This window comes from Schistocerca cancellata, chromosome 1, assembly GCF_023864275.1.
Source record: "Schistocerca cancellata isolate TAMUIC-IGC-003103 chromosome 1, iqSchCanc2.1, whole genome shotgun sequence".
In the NCBI taxonomy this organism is placed as follows: domain Eukaryota; kingdom Metazoa; phylum Arthropoda; class Insecta; order Orthoptera; family Acrididae; genus Schistocerca; species Schistocerca cancellata.
The window spans coordinates 136,009,812-136,027,317 of NC_064626.1; the positions used below are offsets into that span (position 1 = coordinate 136,009,812).

Sequence of the window (17,506 nt, forward strand, 5' to 3'; positions counted from 1 at the left end):
CCTCAGCATCGTCTTACTCTCGCTTTACTTTTGCTGTAATCTTTTTTGAAGACAGTGTTCTTCCCACTCAACTTCTCTCTGCTGACATAAATAATATATCATTGGCATACCTCAAAACTTTTATTTCTTTTCCCTGAAGCTTTATTCTCTCCTAGATTTGTCCTTAATTTCCTTTACTGCTTTTCAGCCTACAAACTGTATAACATCGGAGATAGGCTACAACCCTGTTACATTACCTTCTCAGCTACTGCTTCCCATTCATTAGACTCGACTCTTATAACGGCAGTCGCGTTTCTGAGCAAAAATGGCTCTGAGCACTATTGGACTTAACATCAGTGGTCATCATTCCCCTAGAAGTTAGAACTACTTAAACCTAACTAACCTAAGGACATCACACACATCTATGCCCGGGGCAGGATTCGAACCTGCGACCGTAGCGGTCGCGAGGTTCCAGACTGAAGCGCCTAGAACCACACGGCCACACCGGCCGGCTGGCTCTAAGCACTACGGGACTTAACATCTGAGGTCATCTGTCCCCTAGAACTTAGAACTACTTAAACCTATCTAACCCACGGACATCACACACATCCGTGCCCGGGGCAGGACTCGAACCTGCGACCGTAGTGGTCGCGAGGTTCCAGACTGTAGCGCCTAGAACCGCCCGGCCACAACACTCCTTTCAGTCTTCTGTGTAATAATTCGTGTCAGTATTTTGTAACCACAGCTTTTTAGACTAGTTCGCTAATACACAACCCAGTCAGCATTTGCCTTCTTTGGAATAGGTATTAAAACATGCTTATTCAAATCTGAGAGTTTTTCAGCCGTCTCACATACACTCCAAAATACTATCACGACGGTTCAGGAAGGAATTATCCGAATTGGACGGAAATGAGACAAACAAATGATTATAATCAAGAAAAATTGGATGATTTATTCAAGAGAAAGCGCTTCACAAGTTGAGCAAGTCATTAATGCGTTGGCCCAACACGGCTTTTATGCAAGCAGTTATTCGGCTTGGTAATGATTGATGGAGACGTGTTCCTGAGAGATATGTTCCAAATTCTGTCCAGCTGGTGCGTTAGATCATCAAAATCCAAAGGCGGCCGGAGGGCCCTGCCCATTATGCAGTTGGCCAAGACCGTTGTGGCCGAGAAGTTCTAAGGCTCTTCAGTCTGGAAGCGCGAGACCGCTACGGTCGCAGGTTCGAATCCTGCCTCGGGCATGGATGTGTGTGATGTCCTTGGGTTAGTTAGGTTTAAGTAGTTCTAAGTTCTAGGGGACTGATGACCTCAGACGTTAAGTCCCATAGTGCTCAGAGCCATTTCAACCGTTTTTGAGTTGGCCAGGATAGGATTTGAAAAGCACGAAATCAAGCACTAGAAACTCTCGCCGTTTGCCCATGAAGGACAACAAAACGGGGCATGGAATATCGTGTAAGGGTACAGCGGATGACAACCAAAGGGGCCCTGCTATGAAATGAAGTGGCACCCCAGACCAGCACTTCTGGTCGTGAGCCATATTGCGAGTGACGGTGAGGGTGATATCCCATCTCTTTCGCAGACGTCTCCAGACACGTCTCTGGGTTTTCATTGAACGAAGAATGATTGTCTTCAGTGATGAGTCCCTCTTCCAACTGAGCCCCGATTACGAGCGTAGTTTTGTGGTGGCTGGCTGTCCCAAGCATCTCACTAATTCTGAGAGAAAGTCGTCTACTCCAGAGGTTTCTTGTAAGATTAGGTCTTTCAGAGCTCTGTCACATTTTCTCGCAGCACTACGTTCATCTTTTTTTCTCTTCTCTTTCCATAATTTTGTCTTCAAATTTCTTTCTGTTATATAACCGTGGCACAACTTAATATTCGTAGTGATGTGTCTCTTCTCTCCTTTCGTGTGGTTGATATCTACCGTTCTGCTAGTCATCCATGCTTCCACAGCATTGAATTTTTCCTCCAGCCATTCCCGCGTTGCCTTTTTGGATTTTTCAAGTTCGTCTTCTGACTCCACTACTCCATCTCTCAAAACCACCCACCTGACTTCATTTTCCATCTCGTCTGTTTCAGTCAAGCGTAGCCTGGAGTTCCCTTTGATTCAACAACCTCTGTTTATTTCAATTTGTATTCGTCCAGTCTTTTTAATTTCTTACCTCTTTGCAATTTGTGCACCTTTAATGTACCGCTCAAAAAACTAAAAACTTCGCCCGAGCAGGCGACGAAGGCCCAACGGTACCGACTGGCCGCCGTGTCATCCTCAGTCCGCAGGCGTCACCGGATGCAGATATGGAGGGGCATATGGTCAGCACACCGCTCTCCCGGTCGTATATCAGTTGCCGAAACCGCAGCCGCTACTTCTCAATGAATTAGCTCCTTAGTTTGCCTCACAAGGGCTGACTGCACCCAGCTTGCCAACAGCGCTCGGCAGACCGGATGGTCACCCATCCAAGTACTAGCCCAGCCCAACAGTGCTTAACTTCGGTGACCTCACGGGAACCGGTGTTACCACTGCGGCAAGGCCATTGGCAATATACCCTTCAGGTCAAATAAATTGTGGCAAGAGTCCACATGAACGCCTGGTAAAGTTTTTCAGTTTAAAATCTGGTTTCTCAGAGTTTTGCTTACCATTTTACAGCTAATGTGAAACCTGCCAGTATCTCCAGGTCTCTTCCACCAATACAGTCATTTTTTGTGATTTTCAAACTGTCACAATTGATGAAAATTCACTCAGTGCATTATTATACCAGGTGCTCCCCTTTCATTTTCCACGACCAGACCAAGTTGTACTACTGCCTTTCCTTCTTTTCCTCTACCTATAGTCGAATTCCAGTCCCCTCATCACGAGGAAATTTTCGTCTTCGTAAACTATCTGAATAATCTTTTCATCATGCAGAGCTACTAGACATATATTATGTACAATGAAGTATTCTCAAAAAAAATCTGAACATATATTCAGTCAGGTCTTGATAAGATTTCAGAGCGGTGTTGAGGTGAGCAACATGTTTCAAATGTTCTGAAATGTAAAACTGCATGTCACAAAAATGCAGAAACACAGTATCCAGAGACTTCAGTATCTGTAAGTCGCAATTGGAACCAGACAAATATCTGAGTGTTAAAGTTTCAGGGGTATTAAATGGAATGATCACATAAGCTTAGTCATACAAAAAGTAGGTGACAGGCTTCAGTTCATTGGTAGGGTACACAGGAACCGATTCTTCAACTTCTTCTGACGTAATTCACGACGAAACAGGCCACGGGTGAAGAACTAGATGTCAGCACCTAATGGGCACAACATTTTGGCAAGTGTAAATGTTGTTGTCACCAGGCGCCCTGATCAGCTGTTTGTCTAAGAACTGGAGTAATTTTCCCATCCGCTGCCCTCCGCCCCTCCCCCCCCCCCCCCCACTCCCCTGAACGACAGAACGGACAGCAAGGGAGATCTACGCACTCTAAGTCGAATGCACCACTTCCCAACTCATACGGCACATGGTTGTTAAGGTTGGAAATTTGGGTTGGACGGGAAGCGTGGCCAGATGGCCATTCTGGTTAAGGCAACAATTCCGCAGAAGCAGTGAATCCAGGTTTGCCTCCTGGCCCGCACAAATTTTCAGCCGTCATCAATGATTTTTTCCTTTCCTGTAGGCTTGCTGATGTCCTGATTCCTCATAACATAGTTTCTTTACAGCCACTGTACCAGGAATGGTGTCTTTTCTGTTGGACATGAACAAGGATGGAGGTACTACTTTTAGAGCAGATGTACCATATCTTCCACACTGTTGCAGGACTCAGCGAATGCTACAGAGTGGCTAATGGATGGAGGAGCTACATGTGCGTGACAGGTTGAGAATTTTGGTTGCACGTGAAGTGTGCCCGGATGGCTGAGGCGATTAAGGGAAACATTCTAGGGAACCGCAACACCTGGGTTCGAGGAGGGGTCAAACACAAAATTTCAACCTTCACCGTTGATTTATTTTAATGCATGTACAGGGTGTTTCAAAAATGACAGGTATATTTGAAACGGCAATAAAAACTAAACGAGCAGCGATAGAAATACACCGTTTGTTGCAATGTGCTTGGGACAACAGTACATTTTCAAGCGGACAAACTTTCGAAATTACAGTAGTCACAATTTTCAACAACAGATGGCGCTGCAAGTGATGTGAAAGATATAGAAGACAACGCAGTCTGTGGATGCGCCATTCTGTACGTCGTCTTTCTGCTGTAAGCGTGTGCTGTTCACAACGTGCAAGTGTGCTGTAGACAACATGGTTTATTCCTTAGAACAGAGGATGTTTCTGGTGTTGGAATTCCACCGCCTAGAACACAGTGTTGTTGCAACAAGACGAAGTTTTCAACGGAGGTTTAATGTAACCAAAGGACCGAAAAGCGATACAGTAAAGGATCTGTTTGAAAAATTTCAGCGGACTGGGAACGTGACGGATGAACGTGCTGGAAAGGTAGGGCGACCGCGTACGGCAACCACAGAGGGCAACGCGCAGCTAGTGCAGCAGGTGATCCAACAGCGGCCTCGGGTTTCCGTTCGCCGTGTTGCAGCTGCGGTCCAAATGACGCCAACGTCCACGTATCGTCTCATGCGCCAGAGTTTACACCTCTATCCATACAAAATTCAAACGCGGCAACCCCTCAGCGCCGCTACCATTGCTGCACGAGAGACATTCGATAACGATATAGTGCACAGGATTGATGACGGCGAAATGCATGTGGGCAGCATTTGGTTTACTGACGAAGCTTATTTTTACCTGGCCGGCTTCGTCAATAAACAGAACTGGCGCATATGGGGAACCGAAAAGCCCCATGTTGCAGTCCCATCGTCCCTGCATCCTCAAAAAGTACTGGTTGGGCCGCCATTTCTTCCAAAGGAATCATTGACCCATTTTTCAGATCCGAAACGATTACTGCATCACGCTATCTGGACATTCTTCGTGAATTTGTGGCGGTACAAACTGCCTTAGACGGCACTGCGAACACCTCGTGGTTTATGCAAGATGGTGCCCGGCCACATCGCACGGCCGACGTCTTTAATTTCCTGAATGAATATTTCGATGATCGTGTGATTGCTTTGGGCTATCCGAAACATACAGGAGGCGGCGTGAATTGGCCTCCCTATTCGCCAGACACGAACCCCTGTGACTTATTTCTGTGGGGACACGTGAAAGACCAGGTGTACCGCCAGAATCCAGAAACAATTGAACAGCTGAAGCAGTACATCTCATCTGCATGTGAAGCCATTCTGCCAGACACGTTGTCAAAGGTTTCGGGTAATTTCATTCAGAGACTACGCCATATTATTGCTACGCATGGTGGATATGTGGAAAATATCGTACTACAGAGTTTCCCAAACGGCAGCGCCATCTGTTGTTGAAAATTGTAACTACTGTAATTTCGAAAGTTTGTCTGCCTGAAAATGTACTGTTGTCCCAAGCATATTGCAACAAACGGTGTATTTCTATCGCTGCTCGTTTAGTTTTTATTGCCGTTTCAAATATACCGGTCATTTTTGAAACACCCTGTAGGTAGCTGAAGTCCTGATTTCTCATAACATAGTTTCTTTAGGACCAAGTGCTGGTTTTCATACCCTCTGGAAACACCAAAGGAGAATGAGGGTTGTAGCCTGTCGCACCTCAGACCTTAAGGCCTGGCGTGGCTCCAGTGTGTGTTGGACGAGTCCACTCTACGAGACGGCGCTCCACAGGTTTACGTCTTATACGCAAACAACCATCACTTGAATGCAGGCAGAATCCGCTTTCATCACTGAAGACCCCATCACACCATTCCATCTTCCAAGTGGTCCTCTGACGGCACCAGATGCGCCGTGCACGTCGATGTTGTGGCGTGGAGTACTCCTAAAAGCCGTACCGCAACCGTTCTTGCTGCCACGTCTGGGCTCGCAAGCCCTCTTATTAGTGATGTTGTAGTTGTATGATGTGCCACTGCTGCCCTTTCAGTACAACGATTCTCACGGGCGTCTGTGCTGCCTGGACGTCCACAGCGTCGTCTACAAATTTGGAAATCTGTGGTAAGTTCCTATGGGACCAAACTGCTAGGTTTACACATTACTTAATATAACTTAATATAACTTACGCTGAGGACAACACACACACCCATGCCCAATGGAGGACTCCAACCTCCGACGGGAGGAGATGCGCGAACCGTGGCAAGGCGCCTCAGAATGCACGGCTACCCTGCGCGGAATCGTCTACAAGTGTGAGAATGTTCACCTGAGCACTGATACCACAACGTCCAACTGGTGTGGCAACTCTCTGATAGAACAATCCCGCCACTAGGAAGGCCACGATTTGACCGCTTTCAAACTCGCTCAGTTGGCTGTAGAATGCACGATTGCGTCTCCGTAGTATGGATGCCTGCTTGCTTCATATGTTTGGACCACACCCAGCTTTCTGGCTGTCGGCATTCCCTATTACAAGATAAACACAGATAGCGCTCTGGTAGATATGCCACTATGCTACGTGTTGATGGATGACTTTGAAGCTGTTATCAGTATATCTATTATTCCCCAGATGACATATGCTGTCATCAGTCAAAATCGACATTGTCTGTTGGCGTACTACTTTTTTCCGGCATTGTACAGGGTGATTCCAAAAGAATACCACAACTTTAGGAATTTAAAACTCTGCAACGACAAAAGGCAGAGCTAAGCACTATCTGTCGGTGAATTAAGGGAGCTGTAAAGTTTCATTTAGTTGTACATTTGTTCGCTTGAGGCGCTGTTGACTAGGCGTCAGCGTCAGTTGATGCTAAGATGGCGACCGCTCAACAGAAAGCTTTTTGTGTTATTGAGTACGGCAGAAGTGAATCGACGACAGTTGTTCAGCGTGCATTTCGAACGAAGTATGGTGTTAAACCTCCTGATAGGTGGTGTATTAACCGTTGGTATAAACAGTTTACAGAGAATGGGTGTTTGTGCAAAGGGAAAAGTTCTGGACGACCGAGAACGAGTGATGAAAATGTAGCACGCATCCAGCAAGCATTTGTTCGCAGCCCAGGAAAATCGACTCGCAGAGCTAGCAGAGAGCTGCAAATTCCACAATCAACTGTATGGAGAGTCCTACGAAAAAGGTTAGTTATGAAACCTTATCGTCTGAAATTGGTTCAAGCACTGTCTGCAGCTGATAAGATTAAAAGAATCGATTTCTGTGATTTTATCCTTGCTCAAATGGAAACGGATGAATCTTTCGTTTCAAAGATTGTGTTTAGTGATGAAGCAACTTTCCACACTAACGGGAAAGTCAACCGTCACAATGTCTGTATATGGGGCACTGAGAATCCGCGGGAAACAACTCAGTATGAACGTGACTCGCCTAAGGTGAACGTTTTCTGTGCCATTTCAGCCAATAAAGTTTTTGGTCCCTCTTTCTTCGAAGGTGCTACTGTAACTGGACTACGGTATCTGGAGATGTTAGAGAATTGGCACTTATCTGTCCATAACTACCTGAACGTCAACTACCCGAGGCGATGGATCGGCCGCCAGGCAGTCCGTGACAGAGAACTTCATCACTGGCCTCCAAGAAGCCCTGATCTTACCCCCTGCGATTTTTTCTTATGGGGGTATGTCAAGGATATAGTGTTTCGGCCACCTCTCCCAGCCACCATTGATGATTTGAAACGAGAAATAACAGCAGCTATCCAAACTGTTACGCCTGATATGCTACAGAGAGTGTGGAACGAGTTGGAGTATCGGGTTGATAATGCTCGAGTGTCTGGAGGGAGCCGTATTGAACATCTCTGAACTTGTTTTTGAGTGAAAAGAAACCTTTTTAAATACTCTTTCTAATGATGTATAACAGAAGGTTATATTATGTTTCTTTCATTAAATACACATTTTTAAAGTTGTGGTATTCTTTTTGAATCACCCTATATATCTGAGTGAGGATGTTTCTAGGTACATTCAGTGCGAAACCACTACATCTTCTGAACTCCTGTGGGACGTAACGTATGCCATGAGTAGTGGGGTTAATGGGTGGGGGCGCCGCTTCCGAGTGACAGGCTGACAATTTCAGTTGTGTGCGAGTATGTCTTCAGGGCCCAGGCGGTTAAGGCAGCCGCTCTACAGAAGCAGAGCATCAGGTTTCGTGACCTCGTGTGGTACAAATTTTCATCCCCCACAACTGATTTATTTCAGTGCTTGTGATTGGACAGGTGGATGAAGTCGTTTTACCACGACTTCATCCATCCCACTGATGACAGCACAATCATATAAATTGATATATATGAGCGAGAACGGCGCCAGGTGATTCAGTGCAACGAGCAGTGAGGGTGACGGATGTGCGCTACATACCGTCGCAGGTTGGCACTTCGGTTGGACAGGAAACGCGTCCAGATGACTGAGGCAGTAAAGATTCTAGAGAAGCGATGCATCTGCGTTCGAGTCCCGGTCAGGCACAAATTTTTAGCCATCACCAGTTACTTATTTCAATGTCTGTAGACGGCTGAAGTGCTGATTCGTCGTAAAACACTCATGTTCGGAAAAAAACAGATCTTGAACGAGACAGTGAAACGTCCCCTTATGAAAAATTGTACATGACTGTGCTTAAACTGACACACAATATTTTTACCGCAACGCAAGCTGACTTTCAGAAACCTACGAAAGAATGGCCCTGACTAACATTAACCTATGCGTTTCACAAATCGCTTACCTCACAAAAATCTTCGTAACTCGAACTACTGCAATACAGCGAGCGCCACTACTGCCAGCTAAATAAAAGATTCAAACTACGGAAGGCACTAACTACTGATAGGCATAGTTAGCAAATGAAAGATTTTGATAGAGAACAAACAATGTATTTACCTTAATAGTGTTGAAAAATCGTAATATACTGCATGGAAATCCACTACTTCCGTGTGCATTCTCTTTTACTACTCAGACTTTGAGGAAAAAAAAACACTGTAATTTTACTGTGATAAATGATCAGGACTGTCTTTATGGACTGTGAGAAAATTTTAGCCTTTGACCAACATTGTATTACTAAGTGTGTGCATTTGATATCTTTCTTACTGTAATTATGAAAAAAATTTTCAAATCTGTATTGGCCAGTGCCCAAAACAATTTGTAATATTTTTTGTGGGGAGCATGGGGGCTATGTAAGTACGCTGTTTAGGTTTTTTATATTGGTAACGCCACATAGAGCTCTGTATGAAAATCACTGGCTGTGCTGTGTGCAGTCTGTGGCTAGTTTACATTGTTGTCTGCCATTGTAGTGTTGGGCAGCTGGACGTGAACAGCGCGTAGCGTTGTGCAGTTGGAGGTGAGCCGCCAGCAGTGGTGGATGTGGGGAGAGAGATGGCGGAGTTTTGAAATTTGTAATACTGGAGATTATGAACTGCTATGTATATTATGATTTTTCAACACTATTAAGGTAAATACATTGTTTGTTCTCTATCAAAATCTTTCATTTGCTAACTATGCCTATCAGTAGTTAGTGCCTTCCGTAGTTTGAATCTTTTATTTAGCTGGCAGTAGTGGCGCTCGCTGTATTGCAGTAGTTCGAGTAACCAAGATTTTTGTGAGGTAAGCGATTTGTGAAACGCATAGGTTAATATTAGTCAGGGCCATTCTTTTGTAGGGATTTCTGAAAGTCAGATTGCGTTGCGCTAAAAATATTGTGTGTCAGTTTAAGCACAGTCATGTATAATTGTTCTATGGGGACGTTTCAACAGGACGTTCATATTCAAAAAACATATACATTAGTGTGTTCTGCAGAAATGATTAGCATTTCCGTCATCTTGGTTCAGCATGTGTCCTGTTGCCTAGTAGGCAAAGGATCTGCCATGGTCGCTGATAACTTGTTCCAAGCCTGATGGCATCGATGCATATAAAGCTTGAATGGCGTCCTGTGGGTATGTATAGCCATACGTGCTGCATTCACCTAGTTCCAGAGTTCATCTGTGGTGGTCGGTATTGGATCACAGCGCTGCACCCATCGTTTCACCATATCCCACACGTTTTCGATTGGCGACAAGTCTGGTAATCTGGCGGGTCAGGGCAAAAGGTTGAAATCATGTGATACCAAGAAGGCACGTGTTAGTGCAGCAACATGTAGTCATGTATTGTCCTGCTGAAAGTGGTGTCCGGGCTGTTGTGCAGGGTATGGCTACGGGTTTCAGGATACCATTCACACAGGCCGCACTGGTCACACTGCCCTGGACACACACCGACTGTGGTTTCTGGCTTTACCCAATAGTACCCCACACCATATGATCTTGAGTTGGCGCTGTATGTCTTACACGAATGCAGTCACTGTGATCCCACTCCGTCTGCGGCGAACAGAAATGCGGCCACGTTTTTCAAAGAAACAGAACCTGGATACGTCCGAACACACTGTCTCATGCTACTCCTGTCCCCAGTGACCGTTAAATGTAGGAGGAGAAGTTGACGGCGCGCACATAACCCGTGCCGTAATAAACGACGACCGATTTTCACCCCTAATAGTTTTCGATGCGTTAAACTGTTCCATTGTTGCGCCAGAGCTGAGGAGGATGAAGATCTGTGCTGCAATGTCATTCGGATGATGTCCGATCTTCTCAGGTGGTGGTCTGGGAGCTGCGACTTGACCCATCTCGTCGCGTTCTGCGGCTTTTCATATACCACTCTGCACACACCCGTGGCACTGCCGAAACGCTTCGTCCCAACGAGCAGCAGTTTGCTGGATGGATGCATCACATCCTCTTTGTTGTGAATTGGCAGGAGCCAATTCACGGAGTTTGTAGGAAGCCGAAAGGCACGCGATTAAGCTCACGCAGGCTGGCGTGAGGTCTGGAACAGGTCAGAGAAATAAGACTAGCAAAACAAGATTAACTGGTAGAATACTTATCTTTAATCCACAATTGGTGAACATCTCTCGTTACTGTACAGGCTTCACAATATTAGTTATCAAATGCTATGGCGCCTTGCTAGGTCGTAGCAAATGACGTAGCTGAAGGCTATGCTAACTATCGTCTCGGCAAATGAGAGCGTATTTGTCAATGTAGCATCGCTAGCAAAAACTGCTGTACAACTGGGGCGAGTGCTAGGACGTGTCTCTAGACGTGCCGTGTGGCGGCGCTCGGTCTGCAATCACTGACAGTGGCGACACGCGGGTCCGTCGTATACTAGCGGACCGCGGCCGATTTAAAAGGCTACCACCTAGCAAGTGTGGTGTCTGGCGGTGACACCACACACTGCCAGTAATGCGCCCTCTTGCAGATTCACTGATTTGACGATAAAGTTGGCTCATATGTCTGCGAGGCATGCAACACATCTCCTCAAGTCGAATTCATTACCTTCGGATTATAGCGACCATGCCGGCCGGGGTGGCCGAGCGGTTCTAGGCGCTTCAGTCTGGAACCGCGCGACCGCTACGGTCGCAGTTTCGAATCCTGCCTCGGGCATGGATGTGTGTGATGTCCTTAGCTTAGTTAGGTTTAAGTAGTTCTAAGTTCTAGGGGACTGATGTTAAGTCCCATAGTGCTCAGAGCCATTTTTATAGCGACCATGAGAACTGCAGGCACATTTTACCGGTACGTGGTGTTGCGCCGTGATGTTTACGTTGAGCTCGGGCCGGCATGGATCAAATGCTAAACATTTATGCAGAACGTACTGCTCTACATGTCTTGTGCGTATGTACTTCGTGTCTGTAGTCGTTGAATGTGTTCTGTTTTTTCCTAACATGAGCGTACATTTTAGCAAAAAAAAAAATGTTCAAATGTGCGTGAAATATTATCGACTTAACTGCTAAGGTCATCAGTCCCTAAGCTTACACACAACTTACCCTAAATTAGCCTAAGGACAAACACCCATGCCCTAGAGAGGACTCGAGCCTCCGCCGGGACCAGCCTACATTTTAGCACTATTTGACTTATTGAAATCGTATGCCAATATTATGTTGGTTTAAAAGAGAAGAATAGAACGCAGCTTAATATTCGATGTTCAAAATTAATTTATCATATTGAAATTGTTGTTTCTGAGGTAACTATCATGATGTAAAAAAGGTACTGTACTTGTGAAACCCTGGTATGGTGCAACAGCGGGCCTGATGGGCATAATCAGACAAGCTTAAATAAATAAATAAAAATAAAGAAATTAGAGGAGCAGTTCTTAAGCGATAATTGTACCAGCAAGACAATGCATTATTTCTTAAAACAGCATCTGTAAGGCAATAGCTTGTGGAAAATAACATTCCTGAAATGGATTGTACTCGATGTAGAACAGGGCAGTGGCAGTAACTTGTATCAATCTTGAGGAGACCAGTTCACTGCGACGGGAGAACCACAACTCTTCTTTCTTCCTGACTTAGGCTTTCCTTAATGTTCTGCCTTGTGGTTCTATCGAGGTCTCCATGGTTTGCATTAGCGTTCTACGTCCAGTTGCGTGTAACAGAGGTGTATGGTCAAGAAATTATCGTTACGGCTCGACTGTGTAAATGAGGACGCCTATATCACATAAAATTGACACATCTCTCTAAAAATGATATACCCTCTTTGTAAGTCGACTAATTTCTAACCGCAACTCGTTAATGATTTTTTTTTATTTCTCTTAGAGTATGCGCCGTATATAAATAACTGTTTTATACGAATATTGTCAAACTGTTTTTGAATTTTAATTTGTGCTGTTGAGAGGCACCCATATGCCTTGCTCATACAGTGGCATCAAGCAGTCAGGCCTGCAAGATGAGTGGTCTGCCAAGCGAGTGGATTCATTCTTATTTATCGAGTAACATGAACTCTCGTACTCACAATTAAGTTACAAATTATCCTCCTGTATGAATAATACGCAACGGAAACGCACATCTGACTATCAGTGATTTACAGAACTCAGACTGTTCACTACGCACTGGCAATACCACATTTTCTTTATGTCTTTTATTTAACGGCTTTTATCAACACGTGGCCACCGCACTGAATATGAATGGCGCATACATCATAAATTCGGGACATCATGACAACATACAATTCGAAGGAAAAGTCCACCAATCTTTTTCTTTTCACTATCTTACTTATTCTGATAAATTCTATAACCTAAACACACAAATTCTATAACCTACAACAATAACACATGAGAAATTCCGCCCAGTGGGCATGGCTTTACATTGGTGAATCTCTATATTATGGTCTCGTAATTATTTAACGCTACAGTGCACTTTCTGGATAGGATGGTGGATCTTTTATTATTTCTCACACTTCGACTCTCACAACCATCATCACGAAACTTTCCTCCAGACCGAGGAGTACAAAAGGAACACGCATAACCCACTAATCTTTTGAAACTACCTCGCTACTCTCCCATGCAAACCACACATTCCCAAATTACATGACATACACCACACTACAATATGAAATACTACACAGGGGCCCGCATCTCGTGCTCGTGCGGTAGCGTTCTCGCTTCCCACGCCCGGGTTCCCGGGTTCGATTCCCGGCGGGGTCAGGGATTTTCTCTGCCTCGTCATGGCTGGGTGTTGTGTGCTGTCCTTAGGTTAGTTAGGTTTAAGTAGTTCTAAGGTCTAGGGGACTGATGACCATAGCTGTTAAGTCCCATAGTGCTCAGATCCAGCCACTACACAGGGAATAGTCACAACATTATCACTTTCAGCTTTCCCACTTCAATTAATATTTATCCCAGTTTCACACGACACTGCCTCACTTCGTAATTCTACTTTCCTACTATGAACTCTGGAGATATATGCACATCTTCCTGTGCAATGCAAGCCAAGTGGCGTTGCTGGATAGACGGCCGACTCACCTTGTTTCTCTCTCTGAGTTTGAATCTAGCGTCACACGGAATCATATCACGCAAAGTAATATTAAGAACGTATTCATCACACACGCGAGTCCTCAACTGATACCATGGACGAGTACTTCTCTTTATCCTTTGTCTCATACACAGTTTGAGACTCACACAGTACTCACCACGTGGAAGTACTCGTCTCTAATTTCAAGTCCTGCACACGCCATTTCTTAAATATTTCAACTTATGGTACACACGCTATTTCTTAAATATTTCAACTTATTGTACACACGCTAGTAATTCAGCTTAACTTAAGCACACGGAAGTATTTCAACTTATTGCTACACGTGGCTTCATTGTGACCGTTGATCACTTCCGAAGATTCCTACAATCCCATTAATATTACCTGCCTGACATTTAATTCTCCCCACAAAAGTTCCTGAAACAGAGAAATAATTATTTCAAACTACTCTTAAATATTCCACATGCATACCATGTCTCCACTCTTTCGTCATTACGGAGCACAACTAAAACAGGTCATAACAGCACAAGATCCAGCGGCAGAGTGCTGAAACATGGCCGTTCTGGAGGTCCTCTCGCACCTCTGCTGAAGTGGGGGAGCACCTTGCTACCGTATTGGTCAGCCACATTTCAGGCGATCAAAGCTCAGGTAAATTTCATCTCTTTGGTCCCACCAAAGGTGGCCAAAGGATCGACTCAAAGATGATCATATATTCACATTCACTATCTGCGGTTAGCAGACGACCATACTTTCATTCATTTGACAGATCTCACCAAACCGGATGTAGGGATTTACTTTGTGGGAGTGCACATGTGATCAATTAAATAAATAAATTGTCATTCTTTTCACAGTGGTATCCGGCTTCGCTGTATTAATTGAAATTGAGTTATTTTACAAAAAAAATGTGTTGTTCTGACAAAAATAGTGAAGTATGTTGTACCTATTTTCAATGTCGAGCGGTACTGTACCCTTCCACTGTGTTCCGTATATCCGAAATGTGTGACTGAGTGTACGCTGGACCTTGTCAGGGCAAGGAATTGTGAAGTAATACTGTTAATGTTTTTTGGAAACAGAGCAATAAGTCTGTGTGAGACGCGCTCTGGGGCGCCGCTGTTGATTCATAAGAATAAGCTGGAGACAGTCGTAGCACCCGGCTCTGGATGCGAGGTGCTCTGCGGTAGCTGCGAATCAGTCAGTACTCGCGTTGTAATACAGCGTTCCCGGTGCTGCCTGGCAAAAGTTCCAGGCAGGTAATGACAAGAACAACTGAATGGAAACAACCGCTTAAGTCTATTACTGGAAATCTATCGACTCCTTCGGTCATAGTTTTACGTATCGGTCTGAGTTATTCATTCATACTACTGAATGGAACCAGTCCACGGGAAGAACTCAAAGAAAATAATCGATACAGTCGGGTGTAATCTTACTTGTCCCTTGGATTATTACTCATACATTTCTTTCAAGTGAAACCAGTACACGGGAGCAATCGAATGAAAAGAATAGATCCAGTTCGACGGCTGAACTACCCATTCTTTATTTTCAAGTGTAACCAGTCTGTAATTTATATGTACGGCCAGTCTGAAGATGGGATTTAGGCACGGTGCCTACACTAGTCTACATCTACATCTACATGGTTACTCTGCAATTCACACTTAAGTGCCTGGCAGAGGGTTCATTGAACCATTTTCATACTACTTCTCTACCATTTCACTCTCGAATGGCGCGTGGGAAAAAGGAACACCTAAATCTTTCCGTTCGAGCTCTGATTTCTGTTATTTCATTAAGATGATGATGATGATTTATCCCTACGTAAGTGGATGTCAATAAAATATTTTCGCATTCGGAAGAGAAAGTTCGTGATTGAAATTTCGTAAATAGATCTCGCCGCAAAGAAAACCGGCTTTGTTTCAGTGACTGCCACCCCAACTCTCGTATCATGTCAGTGACACTCTCGCCCCTGTTGCGCGATAACACGAAACGAGCTGCCCTTCTTTGCACTTTTTCGATGTCCTCCGTCAGTCCTACCTGGTAAAGATCACATACCGGGCAGCAGTATTCCAGCAGAGGATGGACAAGTGTAATGTATGCTGTCTCTTAGTGGGTGTGTCGCATCTTCTAAGTGTGCTGCCAACATAGCGCAGTCTTTGTCTAGGCGAATGCTGGGCTGGTTAACCATTCAGAGAAAATGAATGATGAACATTTTCACAAACATGGGGCTATATGCTTAAGAAACAAGTGATTAAGTCAGCTACATTTAAAAAATCTGTTTCCCATGTGCCTTCTGCACACGTTAGGTCAGCATTTATCGAAAGGAACCTATCGATCACGAGTGAAAACCGACAGAGAGAGAGAAGAAAAGAATTTCAACAAGTTTAAACTAAAAAAAAGTAAACAAAAAATTGGTCGTTGTTACCAAAACTATGGAAAAATAGCATTTAATTAGTTTTAGAAGTACACCTTTAACTTACCAAACATTGAAACATAGCACTTTATTTGCCTTTAGAAAATTTGGCAAGACAACGCAAAGGCTGAAAAAGTACGTAAGTGAAACCACTTCTACCCGAAGACCGGGAGGAAACTCATATAACTGACATAACCGCCAAAGTCCTGTATCAGTCGATTGTCTCGCTTTTAGGCAAATCACTCAAGTATGGAGTGTGAGTGGAAAACATTCATATAGCTGACGTCCCCAGAGGCTAGTTTCAGTCTGTTGTTTTCTTCGACTGAAAAAGCCGAATCAAGGAAAAACAATCTACTAGTTAATATTTGGCGCACTGTGAAAGAAGAGACCTGGTTGACGTGCCACAACTGTACGAAATAATTCGAAATTTATTGGATGACTGCGAATTCTTTCAAATCAGCTGTATTAGGTATAGGTGTACTACCTATGGGTGACGTATGAAAATTCGTGCTGGACCGGGACTTGATTCCGAATTTTTCACTTACGGTTAGCAGTTGGCTTAACCACTTCGGCTGTCCGAGCATCCTCCTCTAACCAACCCAAGGACGTACACAGTGTGACATATGGGAGTTTGGCTCAGCCCGGGGAGTGTACACGGATAGCCAAAGTGACTGAGGCGCCTCCTCGCGCTAAATGGGAAATGTGGGTTCGAGTCCTGCTCGGGCACAAACTTTCAGATGTCACTAATAAGTAGCACAACCTGTACCTAATAACGCTGATGTGCAAGACGACGAAGTCAGTGAATAAAATTCGACTGATGGACCGGTTGCTGAAGCCATTCGGTTGCCGCTTCACCAGAGACGGTCAGAATTACAGTACTCCGCCTGCGTCGAGCCGAAGACACGTACAAAGCAGTCATTTGGATTGTTGAAGACGCTGATGATCCGGTACTACTGCGATCAAGACGTCGAAAATTTGTAATCAATATCATATAAGTCGTTTAGAGTGTAAAAGGCTGTGTTTGCGTATATACTACTTCATTGTGGTTGTAGCTGTAACGTTGTATAAAATTGTTGAGGCTTTCGCGGCCATTTGTTCTCGAACTGCCTGTTCGTTTCTGTCTCGGTATCTTCGGCAGGCGTTTGTTTAACGATTTTCGCGAAGTTTCGCCAGCACAAGTGGGTGGCACTGTCAGAGGTTCTCTCTCCATTTCTGGTGATCAGTCCGCTACGAGCAATGGCGGGTGAACCTCTGATAACTCCAGCCAATCCTGCTGACAAAACATCACGAAAATAGTTAAACAAACGTATGCCGAAGATCCCGAGACAGAAGCGAACAAGCAAAATCTAATATTG

The 17,506-nt window shown here is 44.6% G+C and overlaps 1 pseudogene; it reads right to left on the minus strand.

Annotated features, from left to right (window-relative positions):
* Positions 1 to 2,396: 2,396 nt before the first annotated feature.
* LOC126102796 (5S ribosomal RNA) lies at positions 2,397 to 2,514 on the minus strand (annotated as a pseudogene).
* Between the last annotated feature and the right edge of the window lie 14,992 nt (positions 2,515 to 17,506).